This window comes from Pholis gunnellus (genome assembly GCF_910591455.1).
Source record: "Pholis gunnellus genome assembly, chromosome: 19".
NCBI lineage: Eukaryota > Metazoa > Chordata > Actinopteri > Perciformes > Pholidae > Pholis > Pholis gunnellus.
The window spans coordinates 20,386,420-20,399,012 of record NC_136546.1 but is presented as its reverse complement, the minus strand read 5'-3'; the positions used below and the strand labels follow the sequence as shown (position 1 = coordinate 20,399,012).

The 12,593-nt window shown below is 38.8% G+C and overlaps 1 protein-coding gene across 4 annotated transcripts in view; it reads left to right on the top strand.

Moving 5' to 3' along the window:
- The first annotated feature begins 292 nt into the window (after positions 1–292).
- filip1b (filamin A interacting protein 1b) overlaps positions 293–12,593 on the top strand; it is a 30,007-nt gene continuing 17,706 nt past the window's right edge. For 3 of the 4 annotated variants that reach the window (XM_079180261.1, XM_079180260.1, XM_079180258.1), the window contains exon 1: positions 293–615. The gene's annotated coding sequence lies outside the window, so the exon portion shown is untranslated. Of the gene's footprint in view, positions 629–12,593 lie in introns of all 4 variants that reach the window. The other variant, XM_079180259.1, reaches the window with a different exon arrangement.

The window sequence follows — 12,593 nt, the reverse complement described above, 5'->3', positions numbered from 1 at the left end:
TTTAAAAATGAATTTCATCCAAATCCAACTCGACATATTTGGTATCTTTGGCATCTTCATAACCTCGACTGGTATTTAAAGGTTTGTGGCTTTGAGAAATAGAAAAAAAAACAAACAAACTAAACCAAAGTAACACAAGTTAATGCAAAACCTCATTACAAGCTGAGCCAAGCCAAGCCGAACCAAGCCAGGAGGAGGAGGAGGAGGAGGAGGAGGAGGAGGAGGAGTAGCTCAGAGCTCAGCTGTCGGGGGTTTGTTAAAGCCTCAGTCAGTTCAGCTGCTAACACAGACTGAGAGCACATGTTAAATATAGAGCAGACTCTCACTGCTGACCGGGAACGAACTGGAAGGAAGAACGAACAACTGACTTTATTCACAACAAGTTTCTGTTTCTGTCCTCAGACGAAGCTTCACGCCTCCAACTGTGGCAAGAGAAGAAGAAAAAGTGCAGAAGAAGAAGAAGAAGAAGCTCAAGAGGAACGCTGGAGGAGGGGAGACTGATTTGAGAGACTCAGTGATGTTGTGACGGATTGTCAGTGAACTCATCAAAGAGGAACTGGGTCACTTTGTTTTGGGGATTGGACGGCTGTGAGACCTTCTACCTGCTGAGACCAGGTAAGACTAACAGGTGTGTGTTAGACTGTGAGGTTCCATTTCATTTTAAAAATGTTTAGTCACATGCTGGAAGAACAAAATATCACATATCTGATAATAAACAAATTTAAAATTCACAAATCTGTAAATTAAGGAAAACATGAATGCTTTTCACAATATTCAAATATCATGAAAAGTATAAATAATATTGTCTGACATGGATGATATCAGTGCGGAGGTGATTTGTCGATTAATAGAATTTGATATTTATTAGTAATTTATTAAATTAAAACAATATTATCTAATAACAGCTTCTGGAATTTATTTATTTTGTTTCTTAATGATTTTTGATGAGATGAAAACAACATTAAGATGTGTTTTTATCAGCAGAATGTACTTGTAGCATCAAAAGTATAAGTACTGATATGCAGACAGAATTACTGCGATCAGTGTTATATTATTAAATATTATGATATTGATCGATATCACTGAGATCCTGTAGAGAGGCTCCAAGTTAAAGCTTGAGAGACTTTATTATTTAAGTTTACATCGCGCGTACATGATACATATTCATAAACTAATATGAGCTTTACCACGTTACGAACTCATTAGAAACGAAATATAAATAACTAAAACATCCTCAAACGTGAGAAGGAAAACCTTCTTCCAAGACAGATATTAGTAAATAAGGTCCATAAAACACGATACACAGTACATATAAAGTGTGATAAGTTGAGGAGTAGTGAGTTACTGGAATGAACTGACTCACGAATGACTCGTGAGTTATGACTCCCTTCACTCACAGCCCAGTAAAAGCTGGTTTCAGGAAGCCGTATACATTAGACGGCGTTAATTTAATGGATCTTTATACCGCGGTACTTAAGCTCGGCTCTCAGCGAGGAGGAGAACAGCTGCTTCTATGAAACGCAGAAACACAAGAGAGGAGACGAAGCAGCAGACCAAACACAAGGAACAGACGCGTATTCATAAGAGCATTTTAAAACTACTAAAATGTATTTAATGTGTAAAATAAATTCATTTGATGATGCTGAACGCTGTCGTTCAGGTTTGGTTAGGACGAGGGAAACATCACGGTTTGGGTTAAAGTACGTACTTTGTTAGAATTAGGAGATCTTTGTCATCGTGGTTACAATAATAATAATTATTATAATGATAATAATAAGGCATCAAAAGTATTTCTAGTGTAAAATTAGCTCTTTTTGTTACCGTCCTACGGCAGCTCAATGGGGAAAAACAAAGATGACTGATGCTGTTGTTCTCCTTCGTGAGATATTCATGTTCCCCACAGGATATATTATTATAAATGCAAATATTACTTTGGTGATCCCCACATTTTATTGTATATTTTGTATGTTAGTTTTTGTCACGTGACTGGTGTTTGGTGGCGTTCGATGAACACTCATAATGTGTCAAAAAAACCAAAGGGTTCATCCCCTCGGGACCATGAATGTCCATCGAAAAGTTATCCTGAAGGTTGAGCTCGAGAAAAGATTGTAATGTTTTCACATTCAAGGAATTTACTTTAATTTAAAACATAAAACAGAATGAGAGAAAATGAAATAAAAAATAAAAGATATATAAATATAAATAAATAAATAAATAATAAATATAACATAAAATACTTTACACAAATATGTAGAAGAAACATATATATAGACTAGAAAAATACAATGAAAACATGGAAAAATACTATACACAATATGTACAAGACCAGTAAATATAGACTAGAAGTAGAAATATATATATATATATATAATATACAACATAAATATGTAGAAGAAACACAAATATAGACGAGAAAAAACACTATACAATATGGAAAATCCTTTCAAAATATGTACGATCAACATAAATATAGACTAGAAGAAGAATATAATACAAATATGACTAAAATACTATAAAAAATCATTATAAAAAAATCATCATTTTAAGGGAAATAGTGTTAGACGTTTAGTGAAGCTCTTATTTACTGTGAATAACTCTGCTGTGGTTCAGTGTTTTGCTCAAAGACACAATAAGAAATCAAACCTGTGACATCTCAAAGTCAGGACAGTGCGTCTGCTGTTCTGTTCTAGTTAAATATGGAAAATGTTCCCCTTTTGATTTACGTTCCATCCAAACAGTAAACAGAGGCGCTTCTCTGCCTCCACCTCCTCTGTGTTATCGTACCCAGCATGCATTGCCCCGCCCTGATCTCCTGGGACCTTTCTCTCCATTAATAGCTTCTTTTTTTTTCCTCAACTGTTTTCATTGCGAGCCATTTTCAATCCTTTTGTGAAGCTGATATGTGGAAGGGGGTTTGTTTTTAACAAAATGCTCACAAACTTCAACAAACATCCTTAATTTGACGTCATTCATACGAAGATATTTTCCTTTTACTGAAGTTGAAACTTGATTTGTTCGCCTGGTCCGTCTGTCAGCAGGATATAAAGATCTAATTCATCAACAGGTTTCTGTACAATGTGGTGGGAAGCAGATCGGCTCCGAGCCAACACGCCGCTGATTAGCTTCTGGTGACGATCCAATTTAGGGATTTTCCAAACAGTTGTTACGAATCCTCAAGGGCTGTTGAAAGGGTCAGAACATCGGCTTCCCTTAAAATGTCATGTGAACTCTGTGGTTAATACCAAAGACTGAACATAACAAGTGGACGTAGTCGTGGCGCGGCCACCCATTGGTTTGTGGACTGATGTTTTGAAGCCTTGAGTTCGGCGTCGCCATCTTGGAATATGGCCGTCGCCATCTTGGAATATGGCCGTCGCCTTGTTGTTGTTTTTTTTGCAACCAGTGAACAGGAAGTGACCATATTTGGACTGAGGAGGAGTGACGTAGAGACGCCGTATACGTCTCTGGTAGAGACCTGTCAATCACTGTGTAGCCCCGCCCCTAAAGCATCCCCTGCTTTATGGTCTGTGTGACTCTAAATGGACCATCATTTACTAAATGAACATCATGCTGTATTGAAGAAGACTTGAAACTAGAGATTGAGACCATAAACTCATGTTTACAATGTTTACTGAGGTAATAAATCAAGAGAGAAGTAGAGTCATTTTCTCATAGACTTCTATACAACCAGAGGAGTCGCCCCCTGGTGGACACTAGAGAGAATGCATTGATCTTTATTGGTTACTGTAATGGTGTGTGAGTCTTCTCCTGTTGGACGGTCCAGGATTATTCCTCTCTCACGAGTCTCATGAGTCATTCCTCACGTCACTGAAGCTGCTGGTGGGCCGACCACAAACCTCCTGATATTCATCAGCACTTTGGAGCTAAACAGCTTGTAAGAAACAACTTAAAAATGACGTGAAACCGGCAGCGGTCCGTTATACTCTCATGATACGCTGCCCCACTCTCTCCCTCCTCACCCCTCTCCCCTCTCGTTACTCCCAGAGTTTATGAGGGAAGTGACTTCATGCTCAATCCATTTGAGAGGCATGTGAGACTTGGCTGCTGCTCGGCTGCGTGTCGGGAGTGATGTCAGCTTTCTGGACCGGTCACCGCTGATTAGAGCTCTCCAACGTAAAAAAAAACCTGCCTCGTCTCAGCACCACGACGACTGACGTGGTCTGGGAATACATCGTTATTTGGACGGTAAAAGAGATGTTTTTTTATATTGGGTGCAATGGAAAAGGAGTGTCTCAGACGTGGTAGCTAAGGAGTCATGATGGGACATTTAGCTGAACAAATAAATCAAAACAGACAAAGAAAGCAGAATTATACTCTTTAAAAAACATCTAAAACAGAAACAGCTTTGAGAGGATGATTGTCTGCATTTAAAATAATAAAACTGAGCATACTTCCTCGTTCATGATCACGTGGATAACATACGAAATTATTTCATGGGAGCTACGAACGCTGGATGAGTCCGGCCTGAACATTTTGGCAGAAATGGAATATAATGTTCAAAACTATATTTTCATTGATCACAATTCTGCTGATTGTACATCATATGAGTATATTAAAAAGACAAATATACACTATCAGTTCAGCTATAATGGTTATTTTTGAATGTGTGACAAGCTCGTCATATTTTAAATAACTTAAAATAAACAAGTACAGCACGAGAAAGCATAAGAAAACAACTGAACTGATCGTATGTTGAAGGTAAAGACAGCTGCTCTCCAACTAATCTTGTTAACTGAAGATGTTCTGTCTTAAATCTCAATGTGGGAACTCTTCCACTGACGTGGTCTCGATTATAGTTGTTCTGTGTCTGGATGCTAAAGATGGAAATATGAGCCTGTAGTGACGTTCAAGCCTCAACTGTAAGTGTCACTATTTCGAGCACACGCTGCTTTAGACTGATGTTAGTCGAGCACCGCTCACTTTATTTCAGCCGGCAATGTCGAGTGCTTTTTCCTACAGAATCTTAAACGACACGCTGATGGTCTTTACGTGCAACCTGGTACAGAAGAGTTTTTGTTTTTAATTCTGTTTTTATTGACCATTGCATTCATTCATAAATACATTATTTTGATTGGTAAATACGTTATTTATAAGAGCCATAATAACATTTAGGCTGTTGGATACAGGGGCAGTTATAAGGAGGATCCCTCCTGATGTGTAGAACCCAATGAAATGTTAAACTGCACATTCATGGTCCCCAGAGGATGAATCCGTCTGACTTTGTTGATCCTTTTCATTCAGCACCACCATCAGTTCATGTTAACATTTTTAATATGAGCAAATACCTGCAGAACTAATAACGTCTCCAACCTCGGCTGTACTCTTGTGTTTACTGCTAATTAGCTCGAGTTTTCCTGCTAACATGCTAAACTTAAAATGGTAAACATGGTAAAGGTTATACCTGCATGGCTTTAGCATGTTAGCATTGTCATTGTGAGCCATGGATGTATAAAGAGAACTGGAAACAGTGCGGTGCCCTAATTCATTCCTATGAAAGTTGCTCAGTGGTGCAGTTTGACTTACGAATATAAAAGTCTGATAAAATTACCCGGACATTTGGTGATATTGCGCAATATGGGGCCCAAAAGAGCTAGCGCAAAATAAATTATCCGCTGAGTTAGAGACGTCTCTTTCTTAATTTAAGTCTATGGGGAAAAGTCCTTTTTGGGGCCCTATGGCATCGCACGACGGACACGAAAATTGTAATTCCCCCGTTTGGGCAGAATGTAAAATTTGCTTCAGAGCCTGGCACTCTTCCTGGGGGCTTGTAGTGAGCATGTTAGCATGCTAACATTAGCATTTAGCACCTCATGCGAGGCTGCAGACTCTTAAGTCTCGTCGCTTGATGGTCGTGTATCTTTAAAACTGTTTTTTGGTTTAAATGTCTTCCTGTAAAGTCAAACATCAGTGTCTCTGATGCCTGTGTCACGAGGACAACATTATATAAGTTTTGTTTTAATGTCATTTGAATATCAGATATTACGACATCATTATCATTATGAGATAACAATAGTCAATCAGTTGGTATTTGCTTCAGTTCTGTTCCAGTTCGTCTGCAATTTGGCTTCACTGACTGACGCTCATGAGGAGAACGGCAGCGGCACAAAGCACAGGCGCAAACAATTACTTTGGTATGTAGAGCTGACGAGATAATTAAGCCGTGACCCTGAGATAACGTGAGTATAAACCAGCACGGGGCTATGAGGTCACAGTTTCCAGCTGTGACATCATCGCAAAAGCTGACTCAACTCACTGTTTTATGATGTCGAGATGAAAAACGGGGGAGACTGATCCAAATGTTCATATGTATATAACGTGTATTTTGGGACTGCGGTCGGTTGGAAATATTTTTTTTGATGTTGGTATTGATTAGTTTTGAATTAATCCAAATATTCAGATTTCACTTATTTTTGTAAATTTAAACAAGAAACAGAGTTAATGACAGAGTTGAGGCCCACTTTAGTAGCTGTCTGGACCTTTCGACCACATCACATGATCTTCATGAGTAGCTGAAATATACCAACAATAATGTAACATTACGTCTTGGTTTACTTTAATTACTTAAATTAATCTCACTAATTTATGAAATGTAACTTAAATACATGTAATTATTTCACATTTATGGGTTTTCATTATTACTACAGTAGGTGATATTTCATCACCATTGACAGCACTGTTAATATATGTGTAACGTTTAAGTTCAGGGTGATTTTAGGTCAATTTTTATGTTAATGTTGATTAAAGGAGATTTATTAAAGGAGAACTGTGGCTGCACTCCAAAGAGTGACTGAAGAACCATCCGGGATTTCAGTCACAACCCTTCACTTCAGTCTGATTCCTTTGTTGTGAATACACTCAAAACTGAGACTCTTAAAAGCACTTTGACCTGCTTGTGAACCCGTCGTGCAGATTTCCTCTGACTGAACATAACGTGCTGCAGCTAACAGTCCCACGGACTGTTGGAAACCCTGTTTTTCATCCAGTGGCCTCAGTAGCTGTTACCTCCCAGACTTCTCTCACACCATTTTACAAGCTCAGCTGGATGGAAATAAACAGTCAGTGGCTCTTTGCCAGCTGAGCTCCCACACAGACAAAAACCTTTTGGCTGGTGGCTGGTGGAGTTTTGCCACTAAAACTGTATTTGTTTTGTGGTAGCTGTGTGGATAACTGCTGACAAAAGGGATTTAGAAACAATAAAATAAAACAGACGATAAGCTTCGATGAAAAATGAGCTGAAGTGAAAACCAGGAAAAACGAGTTGAAATTGCAATTAAATGTGCTGCAGCTCACAGAAAGGACTAGGAGCTGCTGAAATAGAAGAAGAACTATGAGCACTGAAAGGAGTTGAGGTGTGAGTTGTGCATTAGCTGAAAGGAGATGAAGAGTCAGTTGGTTGAGTAAAGGTTGCGAGGACGTTAGAAATTGATTCTCATGCTGTGTTTACATTACGAGCAACATGAGAAACAGCGACAGGAGTAAACATGAGTTTATGGTCTCAATCTCTAGTTTCAAGTCTTCTTCAATGAAGCATGATGTTCATTTAGTAAATGATGGTCCATTTAGAGTCAAACAGACCATAAAGCAGGGGATGCTTTAGGGGCGGGGCTACACCGTGATTGACAGGTCTCTACCAGAGACGTATACGGCGTCTCTACGTCACTCCTCCTCAGTCCCGATATGGTCACTTCCTGTTTACTGGTTGCAAAAAAGCCAAGATGGCGACGGCCAAAACGCCGAACTTGAGGCTTCAAAACATCAGTCCATAACCCAATGAGTGACGTCAAGATGATACGTCCACTTCTTTAAAAATGTGAGGTGAGCGCTTACCACAATGTCAAAATCCTATTTTTAGCCCCTCCCCTTTTTAGTGGCAATCCTTAAGATTTTAGTTGTGGTTGTTAAGAATTTCTATTTGAGTGAAAACAAAGATATTTTCCTTACGAGTTTAGCAATTCGGAGTCTTGGACTGAATCCAAAATGCCATCCTAACATGCTTTTTTTCATAATTGTGTGCATAGTTTTTTGTGTGTTAACAATGGAAATATAACTAACGCAAATTTTCGTCCGGGAATGTCACCTCATTTCATAATACTTCAAATATATAAATATTGCAGTACTTTCATCAGTGGGCCACAGTCACCATTGTGTTACCTCCTTTGACAGACACAATAGGTGTAATTCAGGCGTATCTAGGACTTCCACTACAGGTACAAGGTAATAACAGAATAGAATAGTTTGGTCTGAACATACCTTTACAGGTCCAGTGTTTTCATTAAAGACCACTGAACCTCTGAGTCAAGATGAAAGAAGTTCTGAGTTTATCTAAATGTCGATCTTGTGCTCGCAGCTCGCAGTATTTAAGCTTTACAAGCTGTAGTGAGTGATTGAGACTAATTTAAATGATCCCAGTAGACTTTGTTTTTTAAATTCTTCTATTCTGACTGTAAATCAGTTTTACAGAAAACATCTGCTTTTGTGGTGTTTTAAGGGTTGTTTATCTTTGATTTATCCTTCGCGGTTTCATAAATGCATCAATATGCTGCTCATGTACAAGAGCAGTCAAACTATTTCGTGCTGCTAACATTTCATTTTAGGAAATAAACGGCAGAGATTTTTCAGATCTGTTGCCTGAGAAGAAATAAAGATATTGAAGCATTTAAGGATTAATTAAATCTATGATTGAATCTCTATTACAGCTCTTGGACGGATCTTACGAATCAAGATCCCCATTTGAAATATTAAACAGTGGATTCAATGACAGGAGTATATTTGTTTTGGCTCTACTGTGAAGTTGTTCGTCATCTGCTTACGTCCTCGTGCCTCTGAGGACGTTGTATATCTTAAAGCCCTCCTGCAGCACAGATTTCTGACTGCATTACTTTCCCCGTTATGGTGAGTTACAGCGACAGACCAGACCTCTTTAGACCTCCTTCACGAAGCCCATCGCTCCCTTATATAGTCATTTCTCTGAATCGACATGTCTAAATCATGTTGCACATGAAAAGCATGAAGTTTGAAGAACTTTAAAAGTTGAGATGGTGAATTTTTGGAAAGCTGCCGTCACTTCCAAGGCAAACCGAAGGGAGCTCCGTTGCATGAAAGGCTTCTTGTATCAGATGTAATATTAATAATAATAAGTACAGTTTCACATCATCACACGTGCTACTTTTACGTTATTTATTTTTTTAATTCTTCTTGAAACAAGATGTTTGGATGGGACATAATGCAGGAAAGGATCATTACAACCGTGAATTAAAGGGATATCAGTCAGCAAGAGAGAGGCAGTTGGTTATTTAATTATATATATACAGAAAAAAACATATTAAATACAAGTAAAGGAAAGGAAAATAAACAAAGTAGTGCAGCACCAATCATCTGACAATAATAATATAGAAAAGTGACTAAAACATGATGGGGCAAGAAGTGTCATTGGAGAGCGAGGACAACTGGGAATTATTGTTTATTGGTTGGTTTGATTTTGAACTTTGCTAAAAAAAACATTCTGGCAGGAAAAAATGATTTCTTTCATTAAATACAAACAATGTTTTGTAATCTGTTATTTATGTTTGAACAGATAACAATGATGGCATTAAAACATTTTAAAAAATGTGAAAAAGTAATTTATATTTTATTTAGACTTTAATGTCACCGCATGCAAATGTTGCTTCGTTGGTGACGCACACATGAATTCAATGTCAATGTTTGACTTTTGCTTTATTTCAGTAATGTGAAGAATTTTGGCCACAACACAAATTAAGTTAAAGAAAAGTATACTCCCTAACAGCCAAGTTCACCATAACAATAGATGTTACTGGTTCTGACAGCAAACACTGTTTCACTACTAAATAAATCTGTTATCTTACTGTAATTAGCAGTTTCCAACTTGTAAATACTGATGTTTCTGAAAGCTCAAAAATATCCAACTTGGCCTTAAATAAGTGTCTGAAAATACACACAAATACGTATGCCTCAAGTCAGCTAAAATCTTCTGTTCAAGATAATTACACTAACATTTAAAGGACAAAGTCTTATAATTGCTACAGTGTTTTATGTTTAACCAACTCAAAATGTCCGGTTACGTGAATCATTGGCAGTCATAAATATTATGCATATCTACCACCAAATATGGCCGCCGCAACAACGCTAACATGACAGATGTCACTTTTGCCTTCAATCATGAGACCGATGCGTAACGATGCGTCAAACAAGAGAAAACAATAACAGACCACAGAGTCCAGACATGCTAGCATGATCTATATTTACCCCCGACGACGCGTCTCGATCATTTCAATATGAGCTGGAACATGAACCCGGTGGATGTTATAGTTGGTGTTTTTCTGACTCGGGGATTGACGTACGTGACCTCTGTTTAGCTAACAACTGTTGAGGCATTGTATTAGTGTAAACAGGCGGCTAGGGTTAGCGGCTAGGGTTAGCGGCTATTGAAGCGGCTATTTATCTGACAACTGGTGCTGTGGAGGAGTGTGAGAAGGAAAATGGAGGTCCAGGCATCTGTGGGATTGCTGATGGATCATAAAGTGATAGCCCTGGAGTCCCCCCCCCCCCCCCCCCCCCCCCCCCCCCCCCCCCCCTTGTTGGACTCTGAACAACAAGTGGGGGAGACCCTAAAAATACCCCTTAATAAACGTTCACCAAACAAACAGCTGCACAGCTCACAAATAGAGGCGAAGGACAGACGATATATTTCAAGTGTAGTGGGGCTGTAAAATAGATGATTGACATTTCACCAGCATGGACGTTCCTTAAACCCGATTGGATGACTGGACCGCTAACTGGGCCAGTGTTGTTCTAATTATCGCCAATGTAAACTGGTAAAACCGGGCAGTTGTTCTGTATGTAAACATGCTAACGTAGTCCGTTAGCAAAGCTGTAAATCACAGATGAGTCATGCTAATAATAGCAAATACTTAACCCAATGCATTACCGTTAGCATGTTAGGTATTATGCTGGAGAGTCTACACAGCAATGCTAGTGAGCAACGTGCTAGCTAAAATGCCATATTTCAACCTCCTTGTGGTAATTGTGAAGCAGCGATATTGTGAGATTCTGACGGCTATGACTTCATTGCATTTAATGAAAAATAATGCACCACCGTTTCCTGGCAGTGACATGAATAATATCCACATACAGTCAATGTATTTATTTAAATTGCAGCTGCCATTTGTCTGTCTGGCTTTATGCTATTTATCTGGATCTATTATTAAATGTGCTAAATTATAAATTCTGCGTTAACAGCGCTAACAGTGCAAACAACGGCAAACGGCACTAAAAGGCCAACAAAGCAAGGAGAAGCTCTGATAACGACACAGAGTGAGAACGTCTTTATTCTCTGCCCAGCTAGACATTACTCCACTTTATCTTTACATAGATAGTAAGTTGTTTGCTGCTATAATAATAATCTGAATGTCGTAAAGATAACCTTTAAGGCTAACAAAGATAAACATGTTGGAACAACTCGTGAAAGCTTCCTTTACCGTTAGCTCGTAGTGCTAATGTTGCACGGCTACAAGCATGTTAACATAGAAACAAAATAATGCTAATTTACTGTGTGTATATATATATATATGTAATAAATGTTAACTTTATTGACCCATTATAACAAATGCAGTCTGATGTCAAATTGCCCACCATTGATGTTAAAAATGTCCATTTCAATTTATTCAACAAACTGTAATATATTTAACAACTTGTAATAACATAATTCATACAAACTACAGTACTATGAGAAGCATAAATTAGGTTTAGATGTACATTTCCTTAACTAGCAAACCTACTGAAACCTCACAGGAACAAATGTGAAATAAATGAAAGGGGACTGAAATAAACACACTTATTGATTTTAAGCAGCAGTTTGTTGCACTCGTGTGTTTGTGTTACAATCATATCAGTTTCATATTGGCCCAAAACCAACAGCAGTAATAGACACAATATGCTTTAATTCATAGCAAATTATTGTTCTGGAATCGCTGGATTAGAATACATCCGTGTGTTGCACAAAGACATTTAATCGGGACACTTTGGCCCCTCTTTGGAGTCGAACCTGTGACCTTCTCGATACCGGCCTCGCCCCGCCTGCTGCCAACATACCTCCTCCAGCTTCTTATCCTCCGCAGGTCTCGTGTGTCGGCCGCGGGGCCACAGCTGTCTTGAGGTTTGAGCCGGTCTCAAGTGTAAATCAGGAGACTTGCTTTGTGCAACACTGAGATGATCGGGTCGGCATCCCAAAGGGCTTGAGGTCAGGCCTCTGTGCAGACCAGTGAACATTCTACTACACTATACTGGGGAAAGCATTTCTTCATGGAGCTGGATGTGTGCACAAAGCACTCTATTTTCTAAAATATCGCTGTATACTGTGGCATTAACCCTCATGAACCCTAAAACCCGCCGGCGGTATGAAAAAGCATGTTTTGATTAAACCATCGCCAAAACTACAGCGTTTATCACAGCCAGAAGCTGTAAAAACCGTCAATATTGTCCGATTTTAATCTTTCCAACGGTCCTTGAACTCATCATGTGTGACAAACGCTTCTATCCGAAAAAGCAACCGAAAA